Genomic DNA, 24,887 nt, shown 5'->3' on the forward strand with positions numbered 1-24,887 from the left:
ATCACAGAATGACACTTCTATCAGCACGCTAGCGTGTGTCTTAGGTTTTTCTGAATGACACTATCAATACCTTCACTTTAAGATTTTCTTTTTGGGATAGATTTCAAGTAGGCCTCAAATACCACAAACTAGTTATTTTGAGAATGGGAAATTTGGGAATGCTTTTTCAACCCAGAAAAAAAAGTGTGCTTTTACGGTCAATACAAATAACCTGACCAGCTAAAACAGTACAGATTTGGTTGAATAGAAATGTCAGGTCTATTTTTTAGCCGCTGGGTGACAGGCTCAACTTGCCCCTGATGTAATATATGGCCAAAAAATAACCACACTGTTGATGGTTAAATGCACTTGGGTGACACAGGCTCAGCCTGCACCAGATGTAGTATATGGCCAAAAAATAATCAGACTGTTGATGGTTAAATACACTTGGGTGACACAGGCTAAGCCTGCACCAGATGTAGTATATGGCCAAAAAGTAATCAGACTGTTGATGGTTAAATGCACTTGGGTGACACAGGCTCAGCCTGCAGCTGATGTAGGATATAGCACAAAATAACCACACTATCGATGGTTAAATACACTTGGGTGACACAGGCTCAGCCTGCAGCTGATGTAGTATATGGCTAAAAAATAATCAGACTGTTGATGGTTAAATGCACTTGGGTGACACAGGCTCAGCCTGCAGCTGATGTAGTATATGCCCAAAAAATAACCAGACTGTTGATGGTTAAATGCACTTCGGTGACACAGGTTTAGCCTGCAGCTGATGTAGGATATAGCACAAAATAACCACACTATCGATGGTTAAATACACTTGGTGATAGCTCGTGCTGGCGCACCACAAGTCACAAAATGGCCGCCGATCACCCCAGAAAAAAAGTGATCTAAAAACGCTCTGGGCAGCCTCAAAAAAGTGAGCAAGTCAATAATAGCACTTCAATGATCCACAGCTGCAGATCGATCACAGAATGAAGTCTTTTGGAGGAGTTAATCTGCCTTATCTCGCCCTAACGTCTCAGCTGCAACCTCTCCCTATACTGATCATAGCAGAGTGACGTGCGGCGCTACGTGACTCCAGCTTAAATAGAGGCTGGGTCACATGGTGCACTGGCCAATCACAGCCATGCCAATAGTAGGCATGGCTGTGATGGCCTCTTGGGCCAAGTAGTATGACGCTTGTTGATTGGCTGCTTTGCAGCCTTTCAAAAAGCGCCAAGAAAGCGCCGAACACCGAACCCGAACCCGGACTTTTACGAAAATAGATATACAGTTCGGGTTCGCTCATCCCTAGCTGTAATACAATGGAACTTCACCGCTGAACAGTAAATATTTTTTTTGCAACTAATACACACCAAAAACTACTGATATTTTCTCACCATACAAAGGCTAATAAGCCCTTTTTCTTTTTCCTCATTAATACACGCCAAAAAGGACTTTAGAACATATAACTGCACCGCTGAGCGGCAAATCCTTTTTTTGTGCCACTAATACATGCAAAAAAGGGCTATACAACATATAACTACACCACTGAACGGCAAATATATTTTATTTTGGCACTATTACACAACAAAAAGGGCTTTAGAACATATAACTGCACCGCTGAACTGCAAATATATATTTTCTTTTTTTCACTAATACACGCCACAAAAGGCTTTAGAACATATAACGGCACCACTGAACAGCAAATATATTTAACTTTTGCCACTAATACAATACAAAAAGGGCTGTAATTTTAGCACTTCACCACAATGGCTAATAAGCCATTTTTTCCCACTAATACAAGCCAAAAAATGATTTAGAACTTATAACTGCACCGCACAAGACGTATAAATATTTCCCTGTAATAAACATTGTTAATGGCTGTAACACCCCAATAAAAAGAACGGTTTGCTGGAATTACAGAGCTGTATAATGGCAATTTGGGAGCCCAGTCAGTGCAGAAAGATAATGAATAATCTTTCCCTGCACTTGTAAATGTTTTTTTAGCACAATTAAGTTTTTTCTAACACTGTCCCTAGCGCCTGCTGTTGTCTCTCCCTGCACTAAGTACACTGGAAAATGTCAGAATTCAAGATGGCTGAGGCTATTCAAAGGGCTGTGACATCACAGGGCTGGCTGGATGCTGATTGGCTGCATGCATGGCATTATGGGTGATCCCGCCTTCCCAGAGTTCCTTGATCCATGTCCTCACACGTGCAGCAGCCATTTTAGGAAAAAATGTGATTCGTTACCACAAAGCGCGGTGAAATTCAGAATTTGGTGCAAATCGAATTTTTCCTGAAATTTGGATCGAATTTCACTTCATCAACTTCAGTTCGCTCATCTCTACTGAAGATAGGCCATCAATATGAAAATCCTGGAAAGCCCCTTGTAAGCAGAGGAAAATACATTCAAATTTTACTCTAGTTGAGTATGAAGCTATGGACCAAGTGCTAAACACTGACCTACCACATCATCTATTTACCAGTTTCTTGATGATCCTATCATAGTATTTGCTAGGTATGATGCATTTAACTCAACTGGATCATTTCTGTAGAAAGGCTTGGAACAGAATGTGTGGATTCCTGGATTTTATACTTTAGAATTCAGGCAATATACAACGAGTTTGACATGAGCAAATTATAGTTCTATCTAGGATACTGTAGGAAGGCGCAAGGGGCCATCATTGATAGACGGTATGTCTCACTGAGGTTCCTGGCCTCGGTGAGGTAAGAGCTAGTGCTGATTGACACTGTTTGTTGTTAGTATGGCTGTAAAGCCGGCTCTTACTGGGAGTAGTTAAAGTGCTGGGTGGGTGGCTTTTCCCCACACTCTAGGCCGGGTCTTTATTGGCCTACATAAAACCCAGCCATCAGTGTCAGCTGGGTGTGGATGATCCTCCATCTGACAGGCAAACTGTGGAGACTCTGTTTTAGGATCTGTGAATTGGTGCCGCGCTAAAGGCTTGAAAGCCGCATACTGGAAAACAGGCACCTAAAGCCTGCTGTGGATGGCTGGGGGAAAGACCGCTAACCAGGAGACTTTGTTCTGTAGACATTGCATGGTGTGAATAAACACCAAGACTGTGAACGGTCATTTTGTTTTTCCGTATGTGTGAATAAACACCAAACTGTTTAAGTTAAAGACTTTGTGTTTGCCTTTATACTGCGTCCGCTAGCCTGTCTACCAGAGAAAAAACCCACAATTGGTGGAGGATGCGTGCAAGCGCAGTGAGGGAGGCCTGAAGGCCGAAAAGTTTTTTGTTTTTCCCGGGCACAAGTGCATGTATTAAGCTGGCAAGGTTACGAACCCTTGTCCCCTGACAAAATTGAGGCGGTCGTGAAAGCCCTCGTGGAGGCTAACTTGCAGCAGCGGGAGGCTAACAAGCAGCAGCAGGAAACTAACCAGCTGCTATTACAACACGTAATGGCGTTGCAAGTGGCCAGAGCGCCCCAGAACGTCCACAATGCCCGGAAAGCTGTCCGTGCGTGATCCCTAATATGTCCCCCTCGAATGACTTCGAGACCTATTTGGCAATGTTCGAAAAGGTGGCCATGAGGGAGAAGTTACCCCGAGACCAGTGGGCTGAGGTCGTCTCTCCATTCCTGGCTTCTGGACCCCAGCAAGTGTCTGGAAAAAACGGCCGACTACCCGTCCCTAAAAGGTAAGATCCTGGTGAGACTGGGGGTGAATGTATTGGTCCGGGTTCAGCGGGTGCACCGGAGGGAATTTAACTCGGCTGAACCCGCCATACCACAATATTATGACCTGCTATACCGGTTGTAGAAATGGCTGATTTTGGAGGGGTTTGCCGTGTTCTCTCCAGCACTGGATCGGCCAGGTGTCTCCTGGTAATGCCTTAGAGATGGTCAATCAGGTGAAGCGCTACAAGGCCACCAGAAATTTGCAGGGGGGTTCTTTTGGGAGAGGGCCAGTCAAACTCCAGAAATCTTTACCCCAGACCCAGCGGCCAGTGCAAGCCAAACCCACCCGGGACGTATCCCCTGAAGACCCAGCCCCAGTGGTTTGCTGACGGTGTCACCAGCCTGGACGCATAAGGGCCAACTGTCTCCATCGGGGTGAACCCATGGATACCAACTATGGCTACTGCCACTGATTGTATGCCAGGAAGCTGTGTGCCACAGGTACCTCCGAGACTGCAGACAATAGCCACCTGTACCAGGTGGAAGTGGGGGACACTCTGGCGTTGACACTGCTGGATTAAGGGAGACTGTTGTCCCTGGTAAGAGCTGCCCTGGTGCGGCCCGCCGAGTATACTGGCCGAAAGGTGGGCGTTGTGTGCATTCACGGGGACTTAAAAGACTATCCCGATGCACTGGTCTTTCTATCAATGGTGGGCGGCAGGTGGACTCATGAGGTGGCTGTCGCCACAAAATTACCATATGAACTAATAATTGGGAGAGACTTCCCTAGATCCCGGCACTATGGCCGGATATGAAAGTCACTGATACCCGTGAGACAGATGTAACCCTAGCAGATTGTCCCGGCTCAGGGGGGAGACCAGAACCCTGGGAACCTGAGTCCGAAGAGCCAGCGGTAGGGGTGACCGCCACTTCGGTGGAATAGGGGGAGACAACCCCACTAAGTGTGATGGTGGGAGACAGGGAGGACTATCCCCCAGGTCTAGAGCTAGCCGACCTCAATGTCTCCGGGGATAATTTTGGTACTGCACAACACTGGGACCCCACCCTATCCCGAGCCTTGTAAAATGTATTAATAATAGATGGGAAACCACAACAACCGGGGGCAGAGTCTGTGTTTTTCCCGTTTTGCGGTTCATCAAGAGATGTTGTATCGAGTAAACCAGCTGCGAGGTGAATCCATTGAACAGTTGGTGATGCCCCAATCTTATCGCAAACTCGTGTTAGCATGTTAGCATGCATTCCCAGGGTTCATCTGGGAATGCAAAAAATGCAGGACCGGATTCTACAGTGATTTTACTGGCCCAGTGTGTTCAGAGAGGTAGAAGAATGTTGTAAGTCTTGCCCAACCTGCCAGATAACGAGCCCCCAGACACATTTCCGTAGTCCCCTGGTACCCATCCCAATTATCGAGGTCCCGTTCAAGCGAATCGCTATGGATCTCGTAAGCATAGTACCGAAGTCTGCTAGAGGACACCAACACATCTTGGTCGTCCTCGGCTACGCCACTCGGTACCTGGAGGCGGTGCCACTGTGGCATACATCAGCCAAACTCATAGCTAAGGATTTAATGGAGATGTTTTCTCGCGTAGGTCTGCCTAAGGAGGTTCTGACTGACCAAGGGACCCCTTTTATGTCCAAGGTCATGAGGGAACTCTGTAAGTTGCTCCACATAAAACAGCTACAGACGTCCGTATAATATTCGCAAACGGATGGCCTGGTAGAGAAATTTAATCAAACATTAAAAAGAGTGATCTCTAAGTATGGGAGGGACTGAGACCTTCTTCTGCCCTATCTCATTTTCGCAGTGCGAGAGGTGCCCCAGGCCTCTACTGGGTTCTCGCCCTTCGAACTGCTATACGGCAGACACCCTCGCTGTCTGTTGGACGTGGCCAAAGAGGCGTGGGAACAACAACCTACAATGCACAGAAGTGTTGTTGAGTACGTCACCCAGATGCAAGGACGGATGGAAACAATTTAACCTCTGGTTAGGGAGCATATGGAGGCAGCGCAGCGAGCCCAGAGGAGGATCTATAATTGGCAGGCTCGGGTTCTGACCTTTAACCATGGGGGATCGGGTATTGGTTCTGGTACCAACCATAGACAAGAAGTTCCTAGCTAGGTGGCAGGGGCCCTACGAGGTGCTTGAAAAAATTGGAGAGGTAGATTACAAGGTACACCAGCCAGGGACGCACAAGCCAGAGCAAGTGTACCATGTGAATCTGCTCAAACCCTGGAAAGATAGGGAAACCTGTACGGAAGACAGCCCATGACCAGGGTTTCCTAGGGGAAGCGGTTTCGGCCCCTCTGTCTGAAGTAAAGGAAGCGGCTGCCACAGTGAAAATTGCTGACAGCCTCTCTTCTAAACAGGCTCAGGAAGCCAGGGAGTTCATTAGTCAGAACACGGATGTGTTCACGGACCTCCCTGGACGTACTTCCATAGTCCGACATGACATTATCACAAAGCCTCAGGCAAAAGTCCGGCTAAAACCATTCCGGGTACCCGAGGCTCGGCGACAAGCCATCGCGGAGGAAGTGCAGCTAATGCTCCAGCTAGGTGTGATCGAGGAGTCTAAAAGTGAATGGGCCAGTCCGATAGTCTTAATACACAAGCCGGACAGGACATTGCGGTTCTGTAACGACTTCCGAAAACTGAATGAGGTGTCCAAGTTTGATGCATATCCCATAGCCCGAGTGGATGAGATTATTGAGAAGTTGGGCCAATCCCGGTATTTTTCTGTGTTGAACCTCACGAAAGGGTACTGGAAGGTACCCTTGACGGAGGTTGTCAAGGAAAAAACGGATTTCATCACGCCATAGGGGCTGCATCAGTACAAGGTATTACCCTTTGGTCTACATGGCGCTCCCACCACGTTTCAAAAGCTAATGGACATTGTACTCCGTCCACATCGTCGCTACTCTTCGGCGTACCTGGACGATATCATTATCCACAGCACTGACTGGGAAAGTCACCTACCTAAAGTACAGGCTGTAGTGGACTCCCTTAGGAAGGCTGGCTTAACCGCTAAAAAGTGCGCGATGGGGTATGTAATTGGGCGCGGAATTATCAAATCTCAGGTGAACAATTGAGGCAATTAGAAATTGGTCCTGACCTGTCACTACTCGGCAAGTAAAGTCGTTCCTGGGTATGGTAGGGTACTATATGAGGTTTTTCCCCAATTTTGATACAGTCGCCGCACCATTGACAGGCCATTTGAAGAGACGCAAGACAGTGATGGTTCAGTGGAATGAGCAGGAGGAAAAGGCTTTCTCCGCTTTGAAGTCTGCCCTGTGTGGGTCTCCGGTATTGGGGACGCCTGACTTCAAGAGGGAGTTTGTGGTACAGACCAATGCCTCTGAAGTAGGCCTCAGAGCTGTACTCTCTCAGGGCATCAATGGGGAGGAACATCCTGTTGTTTTTCTGAGCCGAAAGCTTACCCCAGCCGACACTGGGTACAGTATAGTGGAGAGAGAGTGCCTGGCCATCAAATCTGACAATTATCTGTTGGGGAGAAAGTTCCGTCTGGTGACCGACCACTCCCCTCTCAAGTGGTTGAGCCAGGCCAAAGAGAGGAATGCTCGGGTCACCAGGTGGTTCTTGTCATTACAAAACTTTAAATTATCTGTAGAACATAGGGCAGGCAGGTTACATGAAAACGCAGATGCCCTGTCCCGGGTACACTGTCTGGCAGGTGTTCACCCCCTCAGGGTGGAACAAAGTGGGAGGTATGTAGGAAGGCGCAAGGGGCCGTCATTGATGGAAGGTATGTGTTACCGAGGTTCCTGGCCTCGATGAGGTAAGAGCCAGTAGTTTTAAGTGTCAGCGGCAGCTAGTGCTGACTGACAATGTTTGTTGTTAGTATGGCTATAAAGCCGATCCGGGCCGGCTCTTACTGGGAGTAGCCAAAGTGCTGGGTGAGTGACTGATCCCCACGCTCCAGGCCGGGTCTTTATTGGCATATATAAAACCCAGCCAGCAGTCTCAGCTGGGTGTGGGTGATCCTCCAACTGACAGGGAAGCTGTGGAGACTCTGTTTTGGGATCTGTGAATTGGTGCCGTTCTAAAGGCTTGAAAGCCACATGCTGGAAAACAGGCACCTAAAGCCTGCTGTGGACGGGTGGGGGAACGACCGCTAACCAGTTGAAGATTTTGTTCTGTGGACATTGAATGGTGGGAACAAACACCAAGACTGTGAACGGTCAATTTGTGTTTCCTTATGTGTGAATAAACACCAAACTGTTTAAGTTAAAGACTTTGTGATTGCCTCTATACTGCGTCCGCTAGCCTGTCTACCAGAGCAAAACCCCACAGATATGTACAGGTTTATTTGATCTCATAGGAGAGAAACTCCACATTCTTGACATAACTTGCATTAACAATGTAAAAAAAAAATAAAGATAGACACAACATATTTGCAAAAAGTGATCTCCCATTGATGGAAATCACACTTGAAAGACATGGTAATTTGGTTAAAAAAAATTGTGCCTAGTACTTTTTCTGATTTTCTGTTTGTTATCTACATAAAATGTAGGGAATTTTTAACCTTTTACTTTTCTTTTGCTCCCTTTAATTCTATTGCTATAGTTTTACTGACTTCTTGTTAGTCAGAATTTAGTCCACCCGCATAGATACAACATAACCCCTGGGAGGATGCAATGACATTTGCTCTTAATGTGGCTTCTGTTTATGTTGACTGTTAATTATTTGATGTGGTTGATTTGGTGGTCACTAATTATAGATACATTTTTATATACCAACCTCAAGGGTCTGTTTAATGCTGGTAAATAAGTTAATAATGTAGTCTATCCAGTCTATTGTCTATCATGGCACTTTTCAAGGACTAGATAAACCTGTAACAAAGTGATGATGTCATATGCCCCATTAATATAACCAATGAATAAAAGAAACCATTACTCAATTTAGAATTAAACAAGTATCTTTATTTAATTGTTGGGTATTTAAAGGCCGCAATGCTTATTACTTTACCAATTAAATAATTACTGGTTAAATAATAAAACTTTTAATCATCAATTATAATCATAAATATTTAAACCAGTCTCCATATCAACAAAGTCCACTCACAAGAGTGACTTAACCCCCGTCAATAAGCAGAGCGACAGAAAAATAGGGGAGGGAGGGAGGGATCTTGATGTATACTTACGTGAATGCGCTGTAACCGTTATTTTCTGCTCTTTTATAGGTTCAAGAAGATTCAGTTACTGAGTTCTCCAATCAACACTTCTCAAAACTACACGAGCACCTACAGCTTCAGGATTAAACCATTTCCTAAGCAGGTAAGTAATAAATATTTATTAAACCGTTAATTATTCAATGTTAGGTGCCATGACATCATGGCTCCCCACATTGAATTTACAATATGGTTCGCTCCATGATGTCATATGCCCCATTAATATAACCAATGAATAAAAGAAACCATTACTCAATTTAGAATTAAACAAGTATCTTTATTTAATTGTTGGGTATTTAAAGGCCGCAATGCTTATTACTTTACCAATTAAATAATTACTGGTTAAATAATAAAACTTTTAATCATCAATTATAATCATAAATATTTAAACCAGTCTCCATATCAACAAAGTCCACTCACAAGAGTGACTTAACCCCCACATCGCCACATCAAACACCAAGTGGCCCAATAAACATTGCAAGCCTTTAATTAATACCAAAATCAATCATGTTCTGTAAATCCGAAATAAATATATCACATCCAATATCGGATAATTGATCATATTTATCATGGTAAATTCCTCTAATAAAACCTTCGAGTTCAACATGTCTGTAGGAACTATGTCCTAATTCTTTCAAATAAATCTCCATTTTTTTATTAATTCTTTTTCTAATTGTTTCTAAAAACGATAATTCCTTTTTTGACCAAGAAAACTTAGGGATGATATCCGAAAATATAATGACAGTGTCATTAAGTAACTGACTAATATTACCTAACAAATCTTTTAATTCATAAATTAATAAGTGAGTTTTACATTTACCCAAATCAGAAGTACCAATGTGTAAAATAATTAGATCAGGTTTAGACATTTTTGAATACATGTTGATTTTCTCATAAATATTAGAAATCTTTATGCCTGGGAAAGAAAACCAAATTATAGAAAAGTCCTTGGGGAAACCTAAATTAACCGTAGAAAGTCTAAAAGAAGATCTTCTCTCAGCCAATTGAATCAATTCGTCCCCAAAGATCCATATAACTTTTGAAGATCCTAAAATTAATGAATAACAAGGTTAGGCCGAATATAATGTTTATAACAATTGGACCTCCATCTACCTATACGTTTAATAATAGAACTATCTAAACCTAATTGATCTGCCAATGTAGCTGCACCAATTCGAAATGAGTGTGCAGAAAATTTTAAATTATTATAACCTAAATCCTTGAGACATTTATGAAAAATAAAATTAAATTGGAATTTAGACAAATGTGAGCCATCAATGTGGTTAAAAAAAGAATTGGAATCAGGTTTTCTTACCTGGAGCCATTTTAAAATATTTTTAACCGGACAGATTGAATTAATAGGATAACTTTTTAAAATTAAACAAATTCCTTTGTTAAATTGGTCAGTTTTGGATTTTTTAATAAGAAGTTTCAAAATATTATTTTCTATATTTATGTCTGTCTGCAAAATTGGAGGATTTGAATTTTTATTGTCAGCAGCAATCTCGCTTATCCTTAGCGCAGCGAAAAAAGCCAATGAAAAAGCTGCTGAAAACAAAAAGACTTCGTATTCAGAAGAACAAACAGACACTAACTTACTTAAAACTTTTTGTAGTAATTCGATAGATAAAGGTCTAATTTTTTCATTGGGAACTGAATTTCTTTTAATTCCTTTAATAACTTGTTTAATCATGAAATTATTTAAAATAGAATTGTGACCATTTAGTTTGAAGAAAAAAGAAATGCCTGACAATTTTTTAGAAATAGAATCAGCCTGTAAACCATTTTTATAAAGATTAAGAATAAATTTGATGAAATTATCAGGATTAAATTCAATAAAGGAAATTTTTTGAGATAAACAGAAAAACTTCCATTCAAGCCATGCGGCAGAATAAGCTGCCCATGTATTTTTGGCTAATGAACTCGAAATTAGTTCATCAATTAATCGTCTGTTATCTCCCAAAGCTGAGTGGGACATGGAATTCCCAATCGGGAAGCTCGCGGTGCCATTGAGAAGAACTCCTTGAAGCGCTGTCGGGACAAATAATCAGCAAGATAATTAGCTTTACCAGGAATGAATTTAGCTTTTATCCAAATATTCATTTGTAAGCATAGTAAAACTAATTTGCGTAATAAAGATGAAACTAATGGAGATTTGGAAGATAAACAATTTATAGAAAAAACTACACCCATGTTATCAGATCTTAAAAGAATTCTCTTATTCTGGAAATCTTTGGACCAAATTGTTAAAGAAACTAAAACAGGGAATAATTCTAGGAAAACTAAATTTTTTGAATATTTTGAATTAATGATCCAATTTTTTGGCCAACGTTCTGCGGACCAACAATTATTAAAATAAGCTCCATAACCTATAGCACCAGATGCGTCGGTATATAAAGATAAAGTGTCAGAACCAACAAATTCTTTTTGCCAAATGGTATGACCATTAAATTCACATAGAAATTGTGACCAAACATAAATGTCGTCTTTTAATTGTTTTGTGATCCTAATATGAGATTTTGGTGTGGACTTACCTAAAGTGGCAGCATAAAGTCTTTTAGAAAAGACCCTTCCCATTGGAATCACCCGAGAGATAAAATTTAAAGAACCCAAAAGTGACTGGAGTTGTTTTAGCGTAATTTTTTCTTTTTTGAGTATGCAGTTTAATTGATGAGTTGTTTGTTGAATTTTTTCCATTGGTATACTAAATTCCATATTTACGGTGTTTATGATTATGCCCAGAAATTTCAGACTTGTAGTTGGATAAACAGTCTTATCTAAGGCTAATGGAATGTTGAAATAATTAGTGATACTAATGAATCTATTCAAAAGATTCAAACAATCATCAGAGTCTTTACGACCAATAAATAAAAAATCATCCAAGTAGTGTATCATGAATCCACTACCTGAATGAATATCTACAACCCAGTGCAGGAAAGTAGAAAATGCCTCAAAATAAAAGCATGATAGAGTGAATCCCATGGGAAGGGCCATATCATAAAAGAATCTATCCAGAAAATAAAAACCTAGTGAATTATAACCAATAGGGTTTAAGGGTAATAGCCTAAAAGCTGATTTGATATCAGCTTTAGCTAAAAAAGAATTTTGTCCTGCTTTATGTAGAAATGACAAAGCATGGTCAAAAGATGAATATTTCACGCTTGCTTTATTTTTATCAATTTCATCGTTTAAAGAATTATATTTAGGGTAAGATAAGTTGTGAATAAGACGAAAAGAATTTGGTTCTTTTTTGGGGACTAATGCCAAAGGAGAAATACGGAAATTTTCAAATGGTGGAATTTTAAAGGGACCCGCTATTCTACCTGCTGAAATTTCAGATAAAATTTTTTCTTTAACAATATCAATATTATGTTTTACAGATAATGAGTTGTCAACTAAAATACAACCCGGACCAGCAAATTCAGGTATGAAAAAACCATTTGAAAAACTGTCAGATAATAGGTTAGCCATCAATTTGTTTGGATAATGACCTAGCCACTGAATTATTCTTGATAAATTCAGAGGTGTCACCTTGCTTAAATGATTGAAGTTCTTTGTTGGAATTTGGGAAATGTATTCCCTGTTTCTTAAAACATTTGGTGGCTGAGTGAGCACCGGAACAGAAAGAACATTCATGTCGGTATTTGCAATTATGTTGCCATTTACATGTTGATTCATTGAATGCGAAACAAATACCTTTTTTGACGGTATGGGAATTGGATTGACGAAAATTATGATTTTTGTTAGGAAGCATGAGGTTTAACCAAAGTCCAACGTCCTTGCTGCCCCAAGTAAGATTTGGATAAACAGCAAGCTTCTGACGAAAAGATTCATCATAATTACACCATCCCATACCGCCAAAATTTTTATAAGCTTCTAAAATACAGTCGAGATGGTAAAATAAACCAGTACATAAATTAGGGTGCTTTTCACCTAAAACTGCTGCGTATATACCAAATGCCTGCAGCCAATTGAAAAAAGATTTTTGATAAGTTTTTCTTTTTTCATTTTCAGAATCTGATTTTTTGTCCTTTGATTCATTTTTTACGTTTTCGTTTGAAGAAGGAAGCAAAGAAAATATGTCTATATATTCCTTTCTCCATATTTTTTCCTTCAAATTTAAAGGCAAATGAAATCCTAAAGGAGAAATTTGACAAGTGAGAGCTTCCTTCACAGATGTCTCCTTTATTCCTGAACTAAATTCAAGTTCAGGAACAACTGACACATCCGGGTTCAGATTAGATACTTTACACATATTAAATGAAGGTTGACTGTTTGAAATATCTTCGGTTACACTATTGATTGCATTAAATTGGCTGACATTAATCACATCAGACCAGACATTAGAAGGAGATTCTTCCTGTTTAGATAAATATAATAAAAATTCATTAAACAATCGAATCTTCGGATGTGAAGAATCGATGCTAAATGAATTGGTATCCTGAATGATAGTGCCCTGCGGATTGCAGTCACTTAAATTTTTTAATGCGTTTAGCTCACCAGTAACGGATCTTGCCTGAGGATGATCGGCAGTTGGAGCTGTGGCAGGAGATGGATCTTGTGCGACAGTTGATTGAAGATGACGACGCTTGAAATTTCTGCCCACTCGGTTAACTGATGAAAGAATCTTTTTGTTTTTAGGAGGAGGCGCATATTGTGACGGAGAATATGCCCTCTTGTCCTTCCTCTGTCGTTTTCCGGCCGGAGATAAAGACTTTGTGTTACTGCGCATGCGCGCGCCAGTAACGTAAGGTGAATCGATGAGATCGGAGCTCGCGCCGGGTCCTACGCAGCAGACAGGATCTGTGGATAGAAGAAGATCTTCTTGCTGTACCGGAGCACTTTGTAAGCATTTCTTCAACCATGCTTCCCCTCCTTGACTCTCCGCTTTGTAGATAAGTTGCTTTAGAAGATCCTCCATCGCGATGAAGACTGCAGGTATGTATCTTGATGTATACTTACGTGAATGCGCTGTAACCGTTATTTTCTGCTCTTTTATAGGTTCAAGAAGATTCAGTTACTGAGTTCTCCAATCAACACTTCTCAAAACTACACGAGCACCTACAGCTTCAGGATTAAACCATTTCCTAAGCAGGTAAGTAATAAATATTTATTAAACCGTTAATTATTCAATGTTAGGTGCCATGACATCATGGCTCCCCACATTGAATTTACAATATGGTTCGCTCCATTCTGGTTTGAAGTAACACATAAATGCTATTTATAGGGATGGCAATCCTGTAAATATATAGCATAGAGTCACATAGTCACATACTGCAGCTCTAGTGTCTCAAGTGCTACCAATCAGTCCTGTTTTGAGGTTCTCCATTTATCTGGTTGTACTGTGCAGCAAAATATGTAGCACCTATATAAGTAAAAATTATTATTATTATTATTATTATTATTATTATTATTATTAGTTATTGACTTAACAAAAACATATTTATTTATTAATTTATTTACTTTAAATCTTCTCCTCCTGCAAAGTGAAGTATATTTAAAGGGAACCTGTCAGCGGCAAAAGCCATCCCAAACCGCCACCAGTACCTTTAAGTAGCTGGCAGTGAGTTTTGAATGATGATTTTCTTACTGCTTTCTGTTGAGGCAGAAGTATGAAAAATGAACTTTTATTCTCCATCTGCGCTATTTTCCAGTCAGGCTTGAAGTAAAGGGGTCAGCGGCCTCCTTGCTTCAAGTCAAGGTAACTGCGCCCACTTCCCTGCCCCTTCGCTGTGACTGACAGCGCTTATGCCTGACAGCCGGCTGGCTTTGCCGAACAGCTGGCTGTCAGTCACAGGAGAAGGGACAGGGAAGGGGGGCGCGGTTACATCGACTCGAAGCAAGGAGGCCGCTGCCCCCTGACTTCGAACCTGACTGGAAAATAGCGCGGACGGAGGATAAAAGATCATTTTTGATACTTCTGCCTCATCAGAATGCAGTAAGAAAATCATCATTCAAAACTCACTGCCGACTACTTGAAGGTACTGCTGGAGGTTTGGGATGGCTTTTGCCACTGACTGGTTCCCTTTAACTGCTTCCTGGTGCTAGATCCTGGTTCCTTTGCTTCCATGCCTTAGCTACTTCACTTGACAATGCCGCAGCAAATTGCGGCTCCGCATTCCTCATGTCAATTGGTCAAATGATGCAAGGGGAACAGGTCACCACTGTGGCCAGCAATTGGCTGCAGAGGTGTCAAAACAGATGTGAGCCTGAGTGAGGCTGGGGATTGAAGATGCCTGCTTTCAGTGTCAGGGACCAGGGAAGTAAGTAAGTTACCTTTGCAAGTCTGTCCCACTAATAAATGTTAAATCACTGGGGGTCTGACTGCTGTTATCCCTAGTAAAGTCACTGAGAGCAGGGGAAACTGCTTATCTAAATGCAGTGGTAGTGTTAGTCCATCTGCAATCCACCTAGTATGGAGGTGGAGAGAATAGGAGTGGTAATGCAGAGTGGATATGTAGTAGTCACGGTGGTTGCCCTCCCCCCGTGCTTCCTTAGTCTGTGCAGTGAAAATGATGGATTAAACTGTAGTGTTGTGTGGTACAATGATGAGACGGGTGTTGTGTAACAGATCCACAGTACCTTACTGAAGCCACTCAACAGGTGATCTACGCAAGCACTATTCACATGAAATGCAGTCTTTATAGTCAACTAAAGTAGATCCCAAAGGCATATCTCCCAACTTTTGAAAAGCAGAAAGAGAGACATTTTATGTGACATGCTATGTGCACCGCTGCATTTTTTTTCACACTAGGCTATGCCTGTAACTCCACCCCAAAATATAATTATACACACCAACTCACACCCAGTCCCCTAATGTCCCCACATAGTAGTTATTTCCCCTTTATGCCACCACACTGTAGTTATGCCCACATTGTGTCCCCTTGTCCCCTTCACAGTAGTTGTGCCCACATGTGTGCTATTCACAGTAGTTATGCCTAGATGTGCACCATTCACAATAGTTATGCCCAGCTGTGCCCTCTTCATATGTTGTGCACAGATGTGCCCCCTTCACAATAGTTATGCCCAGATATGCCCCCTTCACAATAGTTATGCCCAGATATGTGCCCCCTTCACAGTAGTTATGCCCAGATATGTGTCCCCTTTACAATAGTTATGCCCAGATATGTGCCCCATTCATAGGAAGTTAAAAAGGATCACGTGCCTCCCTTCAGCCCCCTCCAACATACAGTCCCATGTAAACAACATCACTTTCTTCCCCACCCACCTTCAATATACAGTCCCATGTAAGTCTACATGCAAACAAATGTAAAAAAAAAAAGGCAGTTAAAAAAACAGCCACATTGTCCATTTTTCATGGCCATTTCTTAACCTTTTGTGCATCCATTTTTTTGCCCGTATGGCTATTTTCAATGGCATTTTGCATCTGGATGAATTTCAATGGATTATTCTAACCCCTACATCCCCTACTTTACACATGTGCCCATAGTGGGGCGACACACAAAAAAAAAAACTCACTTCAACCAATTGCCTGCACAGGAACACTCGTTCCTCACCGGAGGAAGCAGGACCGGATACTTAGAATGTGATCATATGATGTCATCACTCTGGGAGTGCGGGTCCTGCTGTCTCCAGTGAGGAGTGAGTGCCCCTGCACATGCAAGTGGTTGAGGTATTTTTTTTAACCCCTGAAATACCAGTTTTGACAGCTCTTAGACTGGTGCACTCCTGTCCAAATAGCTGTTAAAACAGTCCCATTGATTTCACTCCCAAAAGTAGGACATGTCCTACTTATTGACAGCCGTTATTCTTTACCTGTTAAAGAAACGGCCATGTGTTTAACCCCATAGATTTTAATTGGTAATAAAAATGGCCATGATATGAGTGTTACTTAAACTGCTGTAGGATAAATAACATTGTTCCCTTCTTTTTAGCCCCTCTAACATACAGTCCTATGTAAATAACATCACTCCTTCTTCCAGCCACGTCCAATATAAAGTCTTATATACATAACCTCACTCCCCTGCCTTCAGCCACCTCTAAAACATAGTCCCATGTAAATAACATCACTCCTTCCCCCAGTCACCTCCAATATACAGTCCCATGTAAATAACATCACTCTCTATCTACAGCCTCCTCCAACATACAGTCCCATGTAAATTATATCACTCCCTCTCATGTAAATAGCATCATTCCCCTCTCCAACTGCCTTTGATATACAGTCCAATGTTAAAACATTACTCCCCTCCCATCAAACCTACAGTGCTAGGTAAATAACATTACTCTCCCTATTGGGAGGGAGTATAAGAGAACTACAACTCCCAATATATCCCAGGCTTTCAGCTTACACTGAATCAATCACATGTATCTCTCTCCACTGCTAAGTTGTGCATTTTCATGCACTGATCACATGGTAGTGACATCATCGCAGGTCCTTCAACTGCTGAGCTCTGCCTACTGCTGTCATCACAGGTCCTTCAGAAATTGAGAAACACAACTTCTGACAGAGGGCCGGTAAAATAACACATCCTGGTCAGAGCTCCCCCTACCCCCCCACAATGTGGCAGCGGAGCTGAATGGTGAAGCAGGGAGCAGATGGCTATGGATGCATAGACAGCTGAGAACAGAACATACCTCAGCCCTCCCGGTACCGCAGGACAGCCACTGAAATCCTGGACTGTCCCGCTGGATCCGGGACAGTTGGGAGGTATGCTTAAAGGTTGTATATGGAGACTAGCTTCTCTCTCTTAAAATCAGACTGTTTAATCTCTCTGCCAAGTCTCTTACCCTGGCTCTGTAGCTTCAAAATGTCTGTAATGACAATGGTCCGATTGGATCTTCATAGTGGCTGTGGTTCTTCCTCAGGCTTCGACTCTGGGGGACTTGCTCCCTCTTGGACGATGACAAGTTCCCTTGTGGGTACTTCTTTAGGTTGAGATTGAGCTGGAGTGTTCCCAACTGGAACAATTACATTTATTAGAGGTCTCAGGAGCCAATACATAGATTCTGAGTCAAGTAGGTGTTTCTCTACTGGTGCTGGTGATTGTACTGGAGTAGATGGCCCTTGGACTTCAATTGGTGAAAGTTTTTCTGAAACAATCTCTTTCAGGCATAACTTCAGCCAGTTGCAGTGTACCACTTTAAGCAATCTTTTCTCTTTAGTAATTTTATAGACATCTGTCCCAGGATAGAGGATAGCTGTGATGGTGTATGGCTCTCTTTCTCATTTGCTTTCCAATTTGCTGTTACAGCCATACGTGGTCACTATTTTTGTAAGGCTCTGCTTTGGAAGATTCGTCATAGTCTCTTTGTTTTTTTTGGCATGAATTTGCCATGAGGATTTGAACAATTTCTTGAGCATCAGCTAAATGTTTTTGATGTTAATTCACCAAATCTGTCTTGGGTAACGGGTTGATGGCCTCTGTAGCTCATTTGTCCAAGGTGAGGTCTGCTAGTAGTTTAGACATAGTCAATGGCCACTATCTCCAAATGTGTACAGCTCACCATAGAATATAGAGGAGCTCTCTGATCATGTTTCTAACCTCTTCCAATTGCACAATTGGAACATTCTCAACACCAATCATCAATATTTCCTTTCATTCCAATCCAGTAGAATCTTTGGCGAATGGTGGTTTCTGCTTTCTGTACACCGAAGTGTCCGGATCTGTCATAGTATATCTTTAGGACAATTCTGGCACCTCGGCAAGGTACCACAATTTGATGTAGTCGATCACTGGTAATGGGATCTAGGGTTCTTCTCAACAGCAGCCCTCTTTGCATGAAGAGCTATTTCCTCTGTTTCCATAACTTGATTAGCTCTGGATCTGAATTTCTTCTGTGGATTCTCTCGGATATTCTTGCACTGGTGAAGAAGTCTTGTAGTTCTAACACTCGACTTTCAGTTTGAAGCTTGACTAATCTTGCTTTCTTGACTGACTCAGGATGTTTCTGCTGTTGAAAGTTGAAAGCTTCTTTATCTTTGCCTTTAATGGGGATGGCATCTTGCTGGGAAAATTTCAGAGACAGCAGGGACAGTTCAAGTTGAGTATAATCAATGTGTGTATCTTGTTGAACTGCTGTCTCATTCCCCATTAATTTGTTAGTTTATACATAGAATTACTTTGCCTCAGTATTAAACGGCAGTGTATGCATCTTGTTGAACTGCTGCCACATTCCCAGTTAATTTGTTAGTTTATACATAGAATTACTGTGCCTCAGTATTAAAGGGCATTCTAATATATTGCTATATTTAATTTGTTCAACTGCTGCCACATTCTTAGTTAATCTGTTACATTACTGATAAAGTTACTGTACACTATGGGCAACAGACAGTTGCCTGGGCCCTTCAAAGGAACGAGTAGTGGAAAAGATTATGCTATAGTAAGCACAAGTAGCAGCAAATGAAGGGGTTAGTAGCAGCCACAGCCACATGCCAGAGCTGCCACTGTCATCCAGAAGTCGTGTTTTGATCAACAATCCAGCTGTACTGGAATGGTTGACTCGCTCTTCAACATAATTTCAGGTGACACAGATACACACAACCAGGAATCATTGAGTTCTTCTGACACCATGCTTAGTTGGCATGGCCCAGGAACTGCCTCTTTGCCCTCACCTTTCCTGAACTTGCCTTCTGCTTTTGCTGCTCCTTCTGTTGACCAACTAATGATAGCCGCCGGCTCTCCTCTGCATTTCAGCGACGATGAGCTTTCTGAGGACAGTCAGCAGTTACAGGCCAGCACAGACTTGGAGGAGAGGTCCGCTGCAGACTTTTCAAGGTATGTAACTACCGATGACTACAGTCAAGTGGAAGCATATGTTGTGAGAGCACAAAAGACAGGTGAGGGTGACACAAGTGACTAAACAAATGTAGATGATGTTGTAGCTGATCACACTTGGGAGCTGGGTGAAGAAGGGCCATCATCATCATCAGGGGGTGAGGGTGACATCAAGCCTGTGAGACAGCAAGGTGGAAGCGTGCCTGTGAGACAGCAGGGTGGAAGCAGTGGGGGATCTGCAGCCAAACATGGGAGAGGTTCACCACCTGCTACTTAGAAGACTACTTGTTAGGAACACAATAGTAGTGCACAGGTTCACAAAAGCAGTAGCAGGCAGGCATAAAGTAGTGTTGTAGAGAAAACGCCATACTCGCCGGTGTCGCTGGGGGATGTTAGCATGATGGTATGCAGGATATGGGGACAGAAGCTGAGGCATGACAGCCCTGCATCATCACATGGAGCATTACAATAAAATGGCATGGAAAAACCATGCCACTCGTTTAGTATTACAGCCTGGCCCTCACCCCCTCTTCAGGAGTCAGGGCTCGACCGCGTCAGCAGAAGTAAGCTGTTATTCCTTCCCATTGATTTCAATGTCTTCTATTGCTCCTTATGCTCCACCTCCTACTACTCCACGTCACTTGTTTTTACAACAATGGAGCTCCGAGGCTATTGAAAAAATATATATAAAACAGTATGCGTGCACACATCCAATGAAGCAGAAGCTAAACGTACACCTGGCTAAGTTGCTGGTATTACAGTCCCTCCTCTTTCCATGTAGTTGACACTGCACATTTCAGAGAACAGATGCATTGTGCCCACCCAAGGTGGAAAGTGCCAAGCTGACATTACTTTTCAAAAAAAGCTGTACAGACCTGCACACGTACATTGAGCAGACCTGCATACGTACATTGAGCTGACGTATGGAGTTGTAACTATGGTGAAGGACAATATATCGTTCACAGTCCACTGGGTAAATGTCATTCCAGACCAGGCACACAAAAAACTTGGTCAGGTAATGGCCTCTGTTGTAATGCTGGGATTTATGTGCCAATGTCCTTCTCTGCCTTCTCATCCTCCCCCTTGTCCTCACCTTCCTTTCTAGGCACAGTTCACAGTAGTCCTCCAGCATATCACCTATTCAAAGCTATGCATTATCATGCGCTTATGCACCTGGTCAGCCTTGGTGAACGGAGTCACACGGGAGGAACTGCTTGGTGTCATCAATAAATAAATTGAACACTGGCTGTCTCGTGGTTCCTCAAGTCTTTCACTGAACTGCAAGATCTGTGAAAAATGTCCAGGAAATTGTGCATGCAATTCAGCCACTCTAATTATGCGAAACACGCCCTCCTTCAGCTGCAAAGGGAAAATGCTCTTCCCCAACAATGCCTGATATGTGAAGTTTCCACCCGTTGGAACTCCACACTCCATATGTTAGACCACCTATATGAGCAGAGGAAGGCAGTCAATTATTTATTAATGCTGCAGACGAACAGGTGTACACTCCAATGTAACTTCTACGTTAGCCAGTGACAGTTCATGCATGATATGTGCCATTTGCTCAGGCCCTTTGAGGAGGCCACTTTATTTGTCACTTGGCAAAACTACAGGATGAATGATGTGATTCCATTTCTTCATGTCCTTTAGGGGATGCTGACAAATCTGATTGGCGAGGGGCCAATTTCAAAGCCACCTGAGCCCTGTGGAGGAAGAACTGGCAGAGGAGGAGGAGGACATAAAAGCCCAGGATTTTTATACACAACTAGGTGGTTTATATGCCCAAGCGACATGAGAGGAGCAGGTGGAACAGGAGATCCTGGAGGGCAACAACAAAGACAAAGCAAATGACCCAGACAGATTGTGCAGTATGCAGTGGAAATCGAGGCCCTCCAACTCCCTTGTGTAAATGGCCAGATGCATGCTGTCATGTTTGTGTAGTGACAGCCGCGTTGTCAGGATTTGGCAGAGGGTTGACCATTGGCTATCCACATTGTTAGACCTTCTATGCCTAGTCCAAAAATGGACTACTATAGAGAAATTCTGTGTAGTCAGTTGGTTGCTGCCTTCGAGCACCATCACCCATCCTCACGAAGGTCTGACCGGGGGGACCCTTTGCACTTTCACTCCCCTGCCATGACTGGTGGGGAGGGGGGGGGGGGGGCAGGAGCAGCACCAGTGCCACATGCAGCAACTTCAGTCTGGAGTCTATGATGAGCAGTTTTCTTTAGCCGCCTACTAAAAAAAAACACCCAGCAGCAGCAGGACATACAGCAGAACCTTAACCATCAGCTGGTGACATACATAGAAACATAGAATGTGTCGGCAGATAAGAACCATTTGGCCCATCTAGTCTGCCCAATATACTGAATACTATGAATTGCCGCTAGCCCTATCTTATATGAAGGATGGCCCTATGCCTATCCCATGCATGCTTAAACTCCTTCACTGTATTTGCAGCTACCACTTCTGCAGCAAGGCTATTCCATGCATCCACTACTCTCTCAGTAAAGTAATACTTCCTGATATTACTTTTAAACCGTTGCCCCTCTAATTTAAAATTATGTCCTCCTGTAGCAGTTTTTCTTCTTTTAAATATTCTCTCCTCTTTTATCTTGTTGATTCCCTTTATGTATTTAAAAGTTTCTATCATATCCCCTCTGTCTCGTCTTTCTTCCAAGCTATACATGTTAAGGTCCTTTAATCTTTCCTGGTAAGTTTTATCCTGCAATCCATGTACTAGTTTAGTAGCTCTTCTCTGAACTCTCTCCAAAGTATCAATATCCTTCTGGAGATATGGTCTCCAGTACTGCGCACAATACTCCAAATGAGGTCTCACTAGTGCTCTGTAGAGCGGCATGAGCACCTCCCTCTTTCTACTGGTAATGCCTCTCCCTATACACCCAAGCATTCTGCTAGCATTTCCTGCTACTCTATGACATTGTCTGCCTACCTTTAAGTCTTCTGAACACTTGGACTGAACACTGTCACCCATGATCCAAGATCCCCTGGACTACTGGGCATGCAAACTTGAAGTGTTTCTGCAGTTGGCCAAGTTTGCCATGGGCTTGCATTCCTGCCCAGCAAGTACTATGTGACTTCAGAGCGAGTATTCAGTGCGGCAGGGGCATAGTTATCCCCAATAGAACTCGCCTTTCCTCCCAAAATGTTGAGAGACTAACCTTCATAAACATGAATCAGACCTGGATCAACCAGGATTTCCAGACGCCTGTGCCTGATGCAACAGAATAGATCATTCTGCCATTAATGATCATACTGTAGTGTGCCACACCGGAATATTCATCAAAATGGCCCATTACTTCTGGCCATGTCCTACTGCCACCATTCTGATGCTCTTTCAAACATGCAGATTTGTGTGCTCTTTTTGCCTCATTGTGCGAATATTGTATGTGAGTGAGCAATATAAGTCAAACTCCCAAGTTGCTGGTACAAAACCCTTTGTTTCTTTTTATTTGTTTAATTCATTTACCACTGTTGAGGAACGGTTGAGACATATGCATATATATCCATGCATGCCTGCAAACACGTGCGGGCATGTATGGTATATATGTGCATACGTTAGCCATAGCATCATGGGACGATGTGCGCAAATGTGCCCAGCATCTGCGCACGTCTGCCCATGGTGAACCCCAGGGGCTCATGGTGGTCCTTGTGGGAAATATGTGCCCCCTTATGATGTAGGGGCTTGTGCCCCCTTATGATGTAGGAGCTTGTGCCCCCTTATAATGTAGGGGCTTGTGATGTAGGGGCTTGTGCCCCCTTATATAATAATGTGCCCCCTCTAGATATGTCCCTAATATTAATGTATACATGTGTATGGATGTGCCCCAAGCATCCATACGCATGTATATTATATATATCCCCCCCCCCTCCTACAACTGAAACCAGGTGCATCGGTGTGAATGTGCCCCAAGCATTCACACCGATGCAATCTGGCTAATTGCATCAGAATGACCGAACAAGGGTCCGGTCATCCTGATGGATACAAAGAGCTCAGATTCAACAGAATCTGAGCCCTTTGTTGTAATTATCCCTAGCGCCGCTGGAGATAATTACACATAATAGAGACTTCTCCCCTTCTTCTATTATGTGCATTCCGACAGTGCGATTACTATCGCACTGTCCGGAATGCTAGGTGCAGCAGGCGGGAGATCAAAGGCTTCTCCCGCCTGTCTGCAGCGCGTCCCCGATGTGCTGGCCGGCGCAGTGACGTCATATCACTGCGCTGGCCCACGTGGATGATGGCGGCGTGCGCGCGCCCCCTGGTGGGCGCGTGGCGCGGGAGTGCGGGCCGCCGGCGGATAAATATCCGGCGGCCCCGGCACTCCGTGGTTAGGATCGGGGCCCCCACCTGGAGAGCGCATCGGCGCTCAGGACAACGCGCCCCCCCCTCGGGCTCAAGGACCGACCGGACCACCCACCTGATAAGAGAGCGCGTCCTGCGCTCCGGGAGAAGGACCGGACCCCTGCCGCCCCCACCCCCCAGAAGGAGGCCCCCTGGCTGGCGAGGACCCCCCTTGGACGAACGAGCAGACATAACATGAGTATCACCCCCTTATAACCCCCCCACTATCCCACCAACGTACGCCCACTCCATTAACCCCCCACTATCCCACCAACGAACCCCCACTCCTCCCTATAACCCCTGGAACCCTCACCCCTGGTTCCTGATTAACCCTTCCCAAACCCCTATCCCACCAACTATACCCTCTCCCATATATCCCGCTCATCCCCTGGTTCCCTGTGTGCCTGCTCTCCCCTGGTTAACCCTGTTATAACCCCCCATAGACCCCTGAACCCTGGTGGCCCTGATTAACCCCTGGTGGTTACCCTGGTTCCCTGCGTTGTAACCCCTGGTGGTTACCCTGGTTCCCTGCCTTGGTTCCTCTGTAGAGCATGCCTCTGCTCTGCAAACAATCCTTTTAACCCTTCGTCGTACTCCGTAGGGACAGTGAATAGTCAGGTGGGGTGGATTGTTAATATACTTGTATGTGTGAATTGTCTAGTTAGTTTATGGGTGGAATTGGGAATGTGTAGTGTAGTTTAGGATTTGTAGTGCTGTATTAGTATTGCGTGCGTAGTGTATTGTTAGTAATAAATACTGTTACTTGTAACTATCTGTGTAACGTGTAGTTATTGGCGATAGTTAGTTAGTAAGGCGCATGCAGTTAGCTTAAGTGACTAGTGTAAAGCATAGCGAAGGTATTGTGTTATTATTCTATAAAGGCATAAATAGGCGGAGTTATCACTAGACGGCTCCTCCCATTAATGAATATTAATTATCGATATTTGCATAAATA

The 24,887-nt window shown here is 43.2% G+C and overlaps 1 long non-coding RNA gene across 1 annotated transcript; it reads right to left on the reverse strand.

Annotated features, from left to right (window-relative positions):
* Positions 1–2,783: 2,783 nt before the first annotated feature.
* Positions 2,784–15,041, reverse strand: LOC120991392. Its single transcript, XR_005776658.1, has 3 exons — positions 15,030–15,041; positions 8,005–8,008; positions 2,784–2,918 (listed from the first exon to the last, which is right to left on the reverse strand). It is a non-coding gene; the product is annotated as an uncharacterized LOC120991392 (long non-coding RNA).
* Between the last annotated feature and the right edge of the window lie 9,846 nt (positions 15,042–24,887).

This window comes from Bufo bufo, chromosome 2, assembly GCF_905171765.1.
Source record: "Bufo bufo chromosome 2, aBufBuf1.1, whole genome shotgun sequence".
Classification (NCBI taxonomy): Eukaryota; Metazoa; Chordata; class Amphibia; order Anura; family Bufonidae; genus Bufo; species Bufo bufo.